Source organism: Belonocnema kinseyi, chromosome 2 (assembly GCF_010883055.1).
Source record: "Belonocnema kinseyi isolate 2016_QV_RU_SX_M_011 chromosome 2, B_treatae_v1, whole genome shotgun sequence".
NCBI lineage: Eukaryota > Metazoa > Arthropoda > Insecta > Hymenoptera > Cynipidae > Belonocnema > Belonocnema kinseyi.
The window spans coordinates 96,538,408-96,551,981 of NC_046658.1; positions in this window are offsets into that span (position 1 = coordinate 96,538,408).

Genomic DNA, 13,574 nt, shown 5'->3' on the forward strand with positions numbered 1-13,574 from the left:
GCCGAAATGCAAAACCTGTAAATTAATTAAATGTAAAATATTGACGCAATTAAAAAGCGGTTTGACCTCATAACATATATTTCTTGATAATGTAAGCTTCACCTTAAAAAATAAACACATAAAAATCACATTTCAATTATAATTTATAGGGCATTTAAGTCAAAGAGCGACACAATACCCTACTCTCCCATAAAGTTGAATTTTCAACATAAAAATATGCATTGTCAAGTAAATAGTAAAACCTTCCGCAACTAGAAAAATTTAAATTTAATCGAATACTGTTAAATTTTCAAGCCAAAAAGACGAACTTTTTAGAAGACAGCCGATTGATGTATTTTCTACTAAAAGGCGAATTTTCAACTATTCGAATTAAACGAAGCAAACAACAAATTTATAACAAAATACACAAGAATTTCGATTGTAGTACGGGTGTGGTTCTGACCTTGGCTTCAATCGAAATTCACCGAAACGTAAACATCAGGGCCATGCCGTAAGTTACACATCGTGACGCAGTTACAGCTAAGCCGTTGTGGCACTGCGCTTTTATCGCTATTCTACTGTTTTGTCATGCATGAGTAGCCACGAAACATCCCCCCGCGACTCCTCTCATCCTCAGCCACCGCTTCGATGTAATTCTTGGAATATCTGAATAGAAAGTGCTACTATCCAAATAGTTGAACTCCCATCCAAGAAGATGAATTTTCAACATACACAATTAATTTTCTAATAAGAAGAGCAATTTTCTTCATAATAAATGAATTTTTAACTTTTGAATAAAAAATCTACCCTAGGCGCGCGTCCTTTATGGTACTGCCGTTTCGCGCTCGATAATTCATTCATCACGTGCTAAGCGACGTAAATTTGTGCACTCTAATTTAATGACAGAACAGAAAAGGGATTATAGAATTGGCAACTTAAATACAGGTCTGTCACAACATTCTTGAAATTTTGATCATTATTTTGATTTCGTCTTTAAAAATATTAAAATTCTTAATGTGAATCAATATTATCATAGCATCATCAATTAATTTGAATTCATAACGTATTTGGCGCATTTTTCATTTCCAATTGATTTTGTCCATCAATACAACTTTCTTCGCTCATTTATATTTTGTTTACGTCCCACTAATTTGTCAGCTATTTTTACAGCATTTTTAACTGAAAAAATGAATTCTTTTGAGAATATTGGGAAACTTTTTTGACTTCTATAGTTTCCCAATACTTTTTACTATTACGAATTTTTTCAATGTTGACGTTTAGCTTTAACATCTACCATGATTGACTCCGAAAATTACATTTAAAGTAAAATTTGGTTTTATACATCTCATTTATCTTTTTGTATGTATTTTTTATTATTATTATTAATTATTTATACTCTTATAACAGATGTCTCTTCTGATGAAAGCCCGCAGATGAGGCCGAAACGTTAATAAAAGGGAATTTCAAATCGATTTAAAAATATTTTTTTTTCTAAATTGATCTTAATACCAAAACAAAAAAGTGGAAAACTGTGTTTTCTTTCATATTTTTGAATATATAAAAACGATCGAAGAAAGTTTCACTTCATGATCTCCTTGATTTCCCAGTGGGCACAACATTTTAGAACGTAATTGGAACGTCCTAAAAAAGTTTCTTGGACGCACAAGTCAAAATACGTCATTTGAAAGTTTGAAAAACTTTGTGGAACATTATATCATTTGACTTAGGTCATTTTGAAGCAGTTCTTTAACGTTTGTGTCCACTGGGTTCTTGAGGTTTTATTTAACGAAAACACTGTTATCATGTATCTCTTGCCTCGCACTCGATTTTGTCCAAAATGCGAACTTTTTTACATGCCTTATTTTGTATTAATTTTCATTCTCAGCTACTCTAAAAAATGTATCATTTCAAATAAATTTATATTATTACCATTCATTCATAGCGTAAAGTGTATTCTTATAACAAAAGTTTATAACAAATTTGTAGATCTTTTGTGGTTGAACAATTTTTGTCTTCATTTTTTTTATCTCTTATGTCGTTTTTCCAAAAAAAATATTTTTCATTTTTCATGTTACTTTTTAAGATTAAAAAAAACGGCATTCCACCAAAAAATAATCAATAACAAATTTATAGTCTTTTTTGGGGTATACAAATTTTGTTGATTCAAATTTTTCGTACCTTGAATCGTTTTTTCAAAAACTTAATTTTGTATTTTCAATATTTTTCACGATTAAAACAAGAAATCTTTTTTGGGTTAACAACTCTTATTTAATTGGTTTTTTTTTCATAGCTTGTGACACTTGTCAAAAAATTTAATTTTTTTTAATGTTGTTTTTTACGAATAAAGCAAAAACTATAATATAATATATCATTTTTGTCTACTTATCTTTTGCCGTATCTTGCATAGCTTGACCGCAAACTGGAATATTTGATTTTTCATTATTTTTTGTGCAATCAAAATTTGAATTTTCAATTTTTGAGCAGAATTCAAAAAGTTGTCACGACAGTCTTGTAGGGTATTCAAAAACAACGTTTTTCTTTCTTTGGCTTCATTTGATATCGTGCGTTACTTGGCTTAAAATTTGAATTTTCCTTTGTTTTTTAAATATTATAAATGCTATAAATCTGGTAATTTTTTTATTAAAAAAAGTCATCAGGATAAATTGTTCGTCTTTTGCAGTTTAACGAATAGCCTTACATAGAATTTTCAAATATTAAAAGAAAATGATCTAAAAAATTTCGAAAATGCTCTAACTTTGTGAATTTTATTCCAAACTTATTGGCTAACGAACTTGACCTTCAGTTTAGGTTGTTTAGGACACGAAAAGAGTTTTTTGGGTTTAGAAGGTCTCAAAACGCGGGCATTTGACAAAAATGGACGAGAGGGGGGGGGGCAATTTTACGCAAATCTAATACTTTCTCTAATAAGAATGTAAGAATTTTAATTTCTAACCACCCTCCGTTAAATATCTCATAGACACCTACAGAAATGGAAAAAAGTTTATATAGAACTATATAGAGCCATATAAAAATTTTATAAATTCAATATGGCTCTATATTTATCCTTTTGTCCATTTTTATAAATTTCTGTAAGGCATTTAATAGAGGGCAAGTAGTGACATTTATAACCAAAAGGATGGATTTTTCCACAGAGAAGATCAAAGTTCTTGAGCTACAAAACAATTGAATTTTCAAACCGAAAAGTTACATGTTTAGCCCTAAAAGTCGATTTAAAAAAAGTTAATTTTCAACCAAAAAATCTGCCCGCTTAGCGGCCACAAGCTCATGTCGCGCTGCGTGCGCGGCTCGACAGTTTGGGCGCGCCTCTGTATCAAAAAGATCTCTTTTAGATGGCAGTATTTATATGCGTCTTCATATTCTGAATTATCTACTTAATTAACTATAGTCAAAGATTAAGTTTCTCAAAGCTCTGTAGGCTAGAGGTACCCATTCTCATCGTGACACTCACGCTGCGCGTATATGATTTCGACAGACATTTGTAAACACGTTTTGTTAAATCTTTTTTTTTCGTAACTTTCGTCGTTTTCCGTACATTTTTTTATTTATTAATTTTTATTTTCAATTTTATTTTTCACGAGTAAAACAAAAAGTACGCGTCCTACCAAGAAGTGATTATTAACGAAATTGTAAATCTTTTTTGGGATAACTATTTTTGTTTAATTTATATTTTTTCGTATCGCACATAGTTTGACCACAAAATGGAATTTTTTATTATTTTTTTAAAATCAAAATTTGAATTTTCGATTTTCCAAGAGAATCCAAAAACTGCTTATTATAATCTTGTAGGGCTTTCAAAAAGGAATTTTATACGGGCCCGGTTGTAAACGGTTTTGTTTGCTCACGCCGGAGCGGAGTGACCACTGAACACCCCGCGCAGCTCCTGTTACACCTACCTGTGGCTCGGCGTGAATACTCGGACTTTTTTACCAAAAATTGTTTCATTAATTGACAAAAGTGTTGTATTTTCAACAAAAATAATTCATTTTCAACCAAATAGTAGAATGCTTAACCAAACGAGATAAATTTCGCAACAAAAATGTAATTGAGTTTTCAACCAAAAATAGTTGGATTTTCTTAATGGGTTCAATTAAGTGCATATGTAAGTGAAAAAAAAACGATAAAAAAGGAAGTTTCTTAAAAACAGGGCGGAAAAGGATAAATCTTACAAAAAATGGGAAAAGGGGGAATGTGGAAATGAGTGTGAAATATAAAAGTGGCATTCGAATTTATTAAGTTATTATTGAACTGTACCGTTGTAGGGCCGTCTTATTCGCAAGATTTGTTGAAATTATTAACGTAGTTTATGGGTAATTTCGAAAGAATGATTTAAATCTATTTTTTGACTCGTTTTATAACAAAAAAATAATATGATACATATACATTCAATAATAAATTATATGGATTTTCTTAAAAGTATATTTTTCTAGTATATCTTTAAAGGCAACGACTAACGTCTTTCAATACATTAAAAATGGTTGTCGGACACGATGAGAACAAAATAAAAAAATTAAATAATTTCTTGAGAGGTTATTTTCCTAATGTTAATTTGTTTAAACTGTTCATTTTCATGAATGAATCAGTTTTAACGAATAATATTTTCACGCTAATCTTACTTAGTGAAAAAAGTCTAAATATCTGAAAAAACGTGTGACATGATGACATTGCGAAGATTAACGGTTTTTCGTTTAATTATGAATTGCAGATTTGATACTATTTTTATTGAAAAAACTCAACAAAATGTGTCTCTGGACACGATGACCAAAAACGATAAAATCCAAACATGGACATAGGAAACACGGGACTAGGCATGCCATTGCGGGGTTGATGCAATGAGGGGGGAGGTCCACCACCTTTTGTTGTTCCGCGACAAACATCGCAGCGCCCACATGTTTATATTTTCATGCACAGTTTTTCGGTAAAAATGCTCGTGCGCATAATCAAGTGGCACATCGTAAGATGGCGGCTCTCTCCACTCATGGAATTCTCTCCCCTCCCGTGGATTCAACCCCGCTCGCCCGTGTTAGGATGGCATGCCTAGTCCCGTATTTCCTATGTCCATGAATCCAAATCTGGGAACACGTGGAAATATATTCATATCTTGAAGTTAAAATTATTCAAACCATTATTAACTTATTTTTCTATCTTTAGGAATGAAGTCGGGGACATTGTACACGATGAAAATTTCAAAAACTTAGAAAGACTTTACATCTACTTCAGCAACTCATGTGTTAAAAACCCTATCATACAAAACAAGATATCATGTCAAATAAAAGTGTAATTTTCTCAGGACAAGTTTTTGTCCTTTTATTTATTTTCACCCTTAACATTTTTTTTCAATTGACATTATTTTTAATGGATGACACAAATAGCAATACAGGTTATAAATTAAAGGATGACAAAAAAGGGTCAGTGTTATTGTATCCTAATTTACATCTCAAATTAATATTATACAATACTCAGGTATTTTATTACACCAAACTCTCGGTTTCAGTACAGTATCGGGGTTTGCGTGCTTTTATCGCTCCGCTACTGGTGGGCCAGCATCATCGATAACTTTCCCTCGACCACGCGCGCCGAAAAACTGCTTCGGCCAGCAGTTTTAGGAAGACCAAGAATGGGGGGACGTAAATCGAGAGATTGGTGTACTTTAATCAAGAACTTAATTTAAAAGATATCTATAAATTACTGTGAATAATCACCCTATCTTTACACTGCTAAAAGAAGAAACGACATGGCGGGCTCAATTGCAAAAGACAAAACCACTGCAGAAAAAATTGATGAATCTGCTCATCTTCATATTACAAGTGTGAAAAAGCTAGAATCCATTTTTGTGTGGAGGATTGAAAGTTTCACAGACCTTATCAAACCTTTAAAAGAGGAATCATTCAAAATAACGCTCGGAAACCTAAAAAATCCGCATTGTAATGACTCTGTTTCAGAAGTAAAGTTGAGATTGTTCGTTTCAGATATTTATGATCATGATGATTTGGAAGTATGGTTGTTCATTACAAATGCGTTTGCGATTTTTAAATTAAATATTGTGTTATATAATGCAAGTTTACCAGATAAAAAACTTTTAGCGTCTAAAGAAACTGACATGATTAATGCTCTCGCTGCAGAAATTGTTCAACTTAATTGCGGGCCTGCTAAACAACTAGTATTGGAAAACGGCGAATTAGTTTTAGAATTTCATATTACAGGATTAGTAGTATGCCACAAGAACCCGGCAGTTGATATTGCCACTTGATATTGTAGCTCCTCTTGCTGTCTTAATAACTTTATACAAAAAATGTCGAACACAAATTAATGTTGCTGAATTTTTATTGGATTTAATGGATGTAAGAAAAATATGTTTAAACATTTCTTTAAAGAATATTTTCAGAATATTGGAGGAATATGAAATGTAATACTTTTAAATTGATAATTTCATCGTCAGTGTGAATTCTCATATGTATTAATATTTGCAAAAAATGTGTCTACTATAATTGAAATACAAAGTGTAACAATTTATTGTGTTATCTTAATCAATAACAAGCTTCCAAAATATCATCACAATTTAATGTAATTTAAAATTCTTATGTAAAAAAGATCCATACTCTAGCAGAAACAAATTATTTCTTGTGCAAATTTATTTCTTACTTTTGAAAATAAGAATAATTATAAATAGTTTAAAAAGTCCAACCAAAGTAAAAAATTAAGATTTTTCTTTTCACTTTCGAATCTGGTATTTTTGATAGCCATCGGTAATTCAAAATTATTTTTTCTCAGAAAACGAATTCGCATGAACAGCTTTAAAAAGCTTTCAACCAAATAAATAAATTTTCAACTAAAAAATAAAAATTTCAAAGAAATTATTGAATAGCTAAATTTTCAGTTCAAAAAACCGATTTTTCAAATTAAAAAATCTGCCCGCTTGGCGGGCACATTCTCATCGCGCGCCATGCGCGCTTCTCGCTTCGCTCGCAAGTTTGAGCGCGCCTAGGGTGCGCGACGGTTGAATCTCGCGCTTCGCGCTCGGATATTTATTCTTTGCATTTGGAATGCTTGAAAAAAACTTTATCAAAAAGATCTCTTTTAGATGGCAGTATTTATATGCGTCTTCATATTCTGAATTGTCGACTTAATTAAGTATAGTCAATTATTAAGTTTCTCAAAGCTCTATAAGCTTTGAGGTACACATTCTCATCGTAACACTCGCGCTGCGCGCTCGATTTCCGACAGACATTTTTAAACAGGTTTTGTTGGATTTTTTTTCTCGTAACTTTCGTCATTTTTCCAAACTCATTTTTTAATATTTTTTTTCAACGTTATTTTTCACGAATAAAGCAAAAAGTACGTGTCCTATCAAGAAGTGATTCTTAACGAAACTGTAGATCTTTTTTGGGATAACCATTTTTGTTAATTCATATTTTTTCGTATCTTACATAGTTTGTCCACAAAATGGATTTTTTTATTTTCCATTTTTTGTGCAATCAAAATTTGAATTTTCGATTTTTGAAGAAAATCCAAAAATTGGTTATGATAATCTTGTAGAGCTTTTAAAAAGAAATGTTTTTCTTTCCTTGACTTTTTTTCATATCGTGCGTTTTTCGGCTTTAAATTTTGATTTTCGGTTGATTAAAAAAGTTTTAAAAACGCTATAACTCTGAGAATTTTCTTTATATCGAAAAAAGTCATAATGATAAATTGTTTGTTGTTCTTAATACTATAAATATACGCACATAGAATTTTCAAATTCAGAAAAAAGTTGTCTAAAAAATTATCAAAATGCGCTCACTTTTATCATTTTTATCAAAAATGGCTGGTTCACGAACTCGTCCTTTCTTTTAGGATCTAAAAAAAGTGTGCCAAAGATGAATTTGATTCGTTTATTTTTTCCAGAGTTATCGTGTTTACGGACGGACGGCCGGACGGACAGACAGGCAGACGTCATCGTGAAAACCTGATTTTCGGATTCAGGGGGTCTCGAAACATATAGATCCGTTGAAAAAGTGTGATGTCAAATTTCCGAAAATTCTAATACTTTCTCAATCATAAATGATGAGAATGTAAAAAAGTGACATTTGCAACTAATGATTATTTTTCAACTAGAAATTTTTTTAACCTAATAGTTGATTTTTGAACCAAAGAGGTAAATTTGTTACCAAGTAAATTAATTTTTAACGAAATACATGAATCTTTAACAAAATATTTGAGTTTTTAAAGGAATTTCCAATCTAATAGTTAAATTTTCAACCAAAGAGATAAATTTATTCACCAAGAAGATTAATATTCTACCACAAAAGACGAATTTTTCAAACAAATAGTTGAATTTTCAGTTAAAAAATAATTATTCAACCTAACAAAACAATTTTCAACAAAATGGTTGAATATTGAGCAAAAAGATTGTTTTTTTAGTTAATATTTTATTTTTGTAAGCTAATTTTTAAACAAAAACCATTGAAGTCGACCAAAATGACGAATTTTCAAGAAAATAGTTGAATCCTCAGCCAAAACCAAAACAGACACATTTGTTTAACCCAGAAGACTAATTAATTTTCTACCAACAAAGATTATTTTTCAACCAAATATTTGAGTGTTTTCAAAGGAATTTACAATCTAATCGTCAAATTTTTAACCAAAGAAAATAATTCTCAAACAAAAGGAGGAATTACTCACCAATAAGATTAATATTTTGACACTAAATTTGACACTAAATTTGACTTTTCAACCAAAGAGTTGAAGTTTCAACTGAAGATGATAAAATTTTAATAAAATATGTAATAGTTAAATCTTCAGTTGAAACAGACAAATGATTTTTTTACAAAAAGAGATTGATTCTAAAAAAATGTCATAATTGATGTTTTAATTAAGAAATCTTTATTTAGAACCAAAAAAAAACTTGCATTTAACAAAACAGACGAATTTTTAACAAAACAGATGCATTCTAAAAACAAAACGATTAATTTTTAAACAAACAACTGTTATTTTTACTCCAAAAGTTACAATTTCTACAAAATAGATGACGTTTCAACTAAAAAAGATGAATTTTCAACATTATCTCTGACTATTTTTAAACTCCATGAGTTTCCCTGATTCTGCGATTTTTGAGTCATATTTCTTTAGAATGATATTTCCTGCAAAGAAGATTCCATTCAGAGTTATTTAATAAAATACTTGAAAATGTCAAAAGTGGGCAGTTTAGGTAAAATACAAATAAATGCTCGACTCAACATGAAATAAATAAATTTATGGCAGTTTCTTTTTTGTGCGCGACAACAAACGACAGGTTGAAAAATAATTTCCTTGTAAAATATACATCAACGGCTAAAACAAATATTTAAACATTCTCCAGATTTGCTTAATTGGAAAGAAAAGGTATGATTTAAAATCCATTTATGACATATTTGAACCTCCTTTTTCTGGAAATAAATTTACCTTAAAAATCTAAGTTCGGATCCAGCCGACAGCGAACCATAGTGCTTTGAGAATTTAATGAGAATTTATAAGCATTTTGAGTTTAGATTTAAAAAGTCGTATTTTCTATCTATATCAATAATAAGTACATTATTTAAATTTCGCGGTAAAATGTATCACTTCAAATCGGGAAGGGTGCTTAATTTAAATGGTAATAGAAGTCAAATTAATAGAAAACATATTATTCGCATTGAACAGTGCATTACTCAGGGTTGCTACAATATCAATATCTACAATATAAAATCAACCACACACCAAGAAGATTAAGAATATTAACGCAAACAAATTTTTGTTTCTAAATACATTTTAAACACTTTAGTTGAGTTTTCAAATCAAAAAGATAAATTTTGAACTAAAATAATATTTTAAAGGATGAATTCAACGATATAACTCGGGAAACTCATGCTTTGAAAGCTTGTAAAAATGACAAGCTTTAAAAGCATGAAAGTTCAACCTTTCAAAGTTTTATTTTTCTCTCCGTGCAAGAATAGAAGAATTAAATTGCAGTTAAAACAATCAATTTTAAACGAAAATATGAATTCTCAACAAAATAATTCAATTTTAAACCGAAAAGATGCATTTACAAAATAAAACTAGAATAGTTACATTAAGCTAAAACTAGAATAGTTATATTTGCAGTTAGAAAAGTACATTTTAAACAAACAAAAAAAAAAGAGTTTTCAGAAAAATGAAATAATTTTCAAATAAAAGTATAAATTTTTCAAGCCAAAATGAAATAGTTACATTTTCAATTAAAAAAATTAATTTTCAACTAAAAAGAATTCTAAGCCAAAGAAATTATTTTTAACCATAGAGATCAATCCTCCACCAAAAAAATGAATTTTTGACCAAATAGTGGAATTTTCACCCCAAAAGATGAATTTTCTATTAAATAAAAAACGAATTTTTCAATAAATGTTTTTTTTTTCAGCCAAAGATTCAAAGTGATTTTACAACTAAAATGATAAATCTTCAAATCAAAAAATTTAATTTTTAACCAAATACATGAATTTTCAACTAAACTGATAAATTTGTAGTAAAAACTTAATTTTCAATCAAATCAGTCAATTTTCAACAAAATAGTACAATTTTCAACCAAGAAGATTAAATTTCTATACAAAAAAAAATAAATTTGTGACCAAAAATAGAACAGTTACACTTTCAGTTAAAAAATCAATTCTAAATAAGAAAAACCAAATTTTCAACCCATGAGATGAATTTTCTTCCGAAATAGACGATTTTTTAATTATGTACATGAATTTTCAATCAAATATAAGAATTTTTAATAAAAAGCAGGAATTTTAAACCAAATATTTGAGTTTTTAGCTTAAGAAGATGAAGTTTGAATCGAACATATACGAGTAAAAAAAACGTTTGTCAACTGAAATGATAAATCATCAGCCAAATAAATAAATCGTTAACAAAGTAGTTTCACTTTCAACTAAGTAGTGGAATTTTCAACTAAAAAGGATGAATTCCCAACTAAAATGTGATATTTGATATTTCAACCAAACCGGATTTTAATTTTATACCAAAAATAGTTTAATTCAACCAATAAAGATGAATTTTCAACCCGAAAGATTTCATCTAAAAATTTGAATCAAATTTCCATCTGAAAAAGATCGATTTTCAACCAAAATTAGAATAACCAAAATGTTAAAAAAGTAAATGTTTAACCAAAAAAACGAATTTTCAACCAGAAATAGAAGACTTAAATTTTTAGTTCAAACAATCAATGTTCAACAAACAAAAGAATGAACTCTCAAGAAAATAATTCAATTTTAAACGCAAAAGATGAAGTTTCTATTAAAAAAGATACAGTTTCAATCAAGCATAAAAAATATAAACTAAAAAAGTTAAATTTACAAACCAAAACTAGAATAGGTCAATTTGCAGTTAAAAATTTGTATTTTGCAACTAAAAAGATGAAGTTTTTACGAAAAACTTTAAATTTTCAGTGAATCAAATAATTTTTCAACCAGAAAAGAAAAGAATTTTCAATAAAATTGTTAAATTTTCAACCACAAACTCTTCTATCAAAAAAGATGGTTCTTCACCTACTTTGACCTAAAACAGATAAATTTCGAACAAAGAATATAATAATTAAATTTTCAGTAAATAACTTCATTATCAATAAAATGAAAGTAAATTTTCAAACAAATAGTATAATTTCCAACCAAGAAGATTACATTTCGATAGAAAAGAATGCTCGACAAAAAATGAAACAGTTACATTTTGGGATAAGAAAATTAATTCTAAACAAGAAAGAACTAATTTTCTACTAAAATAGACGAATTTTTAACAAAGTACATGAATTTCCGAACAAATATTTGAATTTTTAACCAAACAGAGAGATTAATCACCAAGAAGCTTCTGTATTCTCTCCCAAATTCGAATTTTCAATAAAATACAAGAATTTTCAACTTTAGAAGATAAATTCTGAACCGAACATGTACTAGTTAAATTTTCAGTAAAAAATTAATTTTTAACCAGAAACCATAATTTTCAACAAAATAATTAAATTTAAAAAAAGGTTTGTCAATTAAAATGATGAATCGTCAACCAAATAAATGAATGATCCACATCCAACAAAAGATCAATTTTCAACGAAACCCTGACATACCCTGACTTTCTGGAATTACTTGATCTGTAGAAACTCTGTAATGTTAAAAAAGTATATGTTTATTTCACCCAAGAGTTTTTTTGTAAAAATACAAGTGTTAATTATGATGTATATTTATTTAAACAAAAAATGCTTTAAATTTTCTTAAATGCTTTTTTCGAGCTTAAGTTTCGAGTCTATTCTCGAGAGCATTTGCTCAAAATAAATTCTTGGAACTGCTAATATGGCGTTAGTCGGCAAGATAGATCCTTCCCTAGCCGACATTAATGAAATTTTCATTCTCCCCTGTTGGTAAATGATCAATCGCAATTTACTGTCGTTTAGCTCGGAACAGAATCGAAGGCCATAACTTTCCTAGGTTTACTACTAATTGAGTAGTCTAACATTACGTCATACTCGATCGGTAAGGTCGAAATCTATAAGGCCATATCACTTGGTGGACTGCAAAGCATTGATTAGATAGGAGTTTGACGAAAATTAATTTTTGTAGACAGTAAGTGAGAAATCGTGATATGGCTCTGCTTCTCAGATAGAAAAGCAATTTCATTAATTATTGTTAGCAATTGGGGAAGTGCGATTTGGACAAGCCATCAAGAAAAAATATAATGTGCCGTGATTGAGGTTAGATTGCATTGTTGGGATAGTTGGCGGTCAAAATTTTCTAATTTTCGTAGTTCGTTAAAGTGTGTTTTTCAAAGATGTCAACATATTATTTTTGAACTTTGAGGAAACAAAAATTATCCGAAAATCCTTAAACTTCTCCGACTATTTTTTAAATCCCTTCAAATTCTTTGCAATCATTTCAAATCTTTCGAAGTATCTCGAAATTGACTAAAATTTATTTTAATCACGTGACATTTTTAAAATATTCTTAAATTCCTGAAATTCATTACACCTGTTTTAATAACTTTACAATAACTCGCTTTACTTTCTTTCAAATCACTAAAACTGTCGTAAAATCTTACAAAAACTCTTGTAAATCTTTAAATCTTTTTGAACTATTTTTGGATTATTTTTACATCCTTTAAAAAGAAACTTTAAGATTCTACCAAGTCCCTAGTAATTCCTTAAAATCACTTAAGTTCTTATAAATCCTTAAAGTCCTCCGCATTTTTTTGAATTCCATTAAACTTCTTTGAAATCATTTAAAAGATTTAAAATTGACTAAAATTAATAACAATCTCTTAAAATCCTTACATTTTTTGTAGACTCCTTTAAATCTCTTGAAAATCCTTAAATCATGGAATTTTTTTAAATCCCTTGAAGTCTCTTAAAATTTATTAACATCTTTTTAAATAACTTTTTTTTTAACTTTTTAAACAGCTTTAAAATCTTTAAAATCACTAAAACTGTCTTAAAAATTTTTTTAATTTATTTGAAGACATTTCAAGGGATGTTATTATTATTATTATTACACCATTAAGCCATTTCCCTTTCGGGGTAGGCGTGACTCACTCGGCAGGGGAAAGGAGTAGTGTGTGGATGGGATAGAGAT